Source organism: Arachis ipaensis, chromosome B03, assembly GCF_000816755.2.
Source record: "Arachis ipaensis cultivar K30076 chromosome B03, Araip1.1, whole genome shotgun sequence".
Classification (NCBI taxonomy): Eukaryota; Viridiplantae; Streptophyta; class Magnoliopsida; order Fabales; family Fabaceae; genus Arachis; species Arachis ipaensis.
In genome coordinates, this window is record NC_029787.2 from 68883172 (window position 1) to 68884109 (window position 938).

A 938-nucleotide genomic window follows, 5' to 3' on the forward strand; every position below is an offset into this window, starting at 1 on the left:
GCACGGCTAATCATCTGTCGGTTCTCACTCATGCTGGAATAGGATCCATTGATCCTTTTGCGTCTGTCACTACGCCCAACCCTTGTGAATTTGAAGCTCGTCACAGTCATCCAATCCATAAATCCTACTCGGAATACCACAGACAAGGTTTAGACTTTCCAAATTCTCAAGAATGCTCCCAATGAATTCTAGGTTATACCACGAAGATTCTGATTAAGGAATCCAAGAGATACTCATTCAATCGAAGGTAGAACGGAGGTGGTTGTCAGGCACGCGTTCATAGGTTGAGAATGGTGATGAATGTCACGGATCATCACATCCATCATATTGAAGTGCGAATGAACATCTTAGATAGAAACAAGCGTGTTTGAATAGAAAACAGAAATATTTGCATTAATTCATCGAGACACAGCAGAGCTCCTCACCTCCAATAATGGAGTTTAGAGACTCATGCCGTCAAAGAGTACAAAGTTCAGATCTAAAAATGTCATGAGGTACAGAATAGATCTCTAAAATTTGTTTAAATACTAAACTAGGTTTACAGAAAATGAGTAAACTATGATAGATAATGCAGAAATCCACTTTCGGGGCCCACTTGGTGTGTGCTGGGGCTGAGACTTAAGCTTTACACGTGTCTAGGCTGTTTCTGGAATTAAACGCCAGGTTGTACCCTGTTTTAGGCGTTTAACTCCAACTTGTAACCTGTTTCTGGCGTTTAACGCCAGAATAGGGCAGAGAACTGGCGTTGAACGCCAGTTTGCGTCATCTAAACTTGGGCAAAGTATGGACTATTATATATTGTTGGAAAGCCCTGGATGTCTACTTTCCAACGCAATTGAGAACGCACCATTAGGACTGCTGTAGCTCCAGAAAATTCACTTTGAGTGCAGGGTGGTCAGAATCCAACAACATCTACAGTCCTTTTTCAGCCTCTGAAT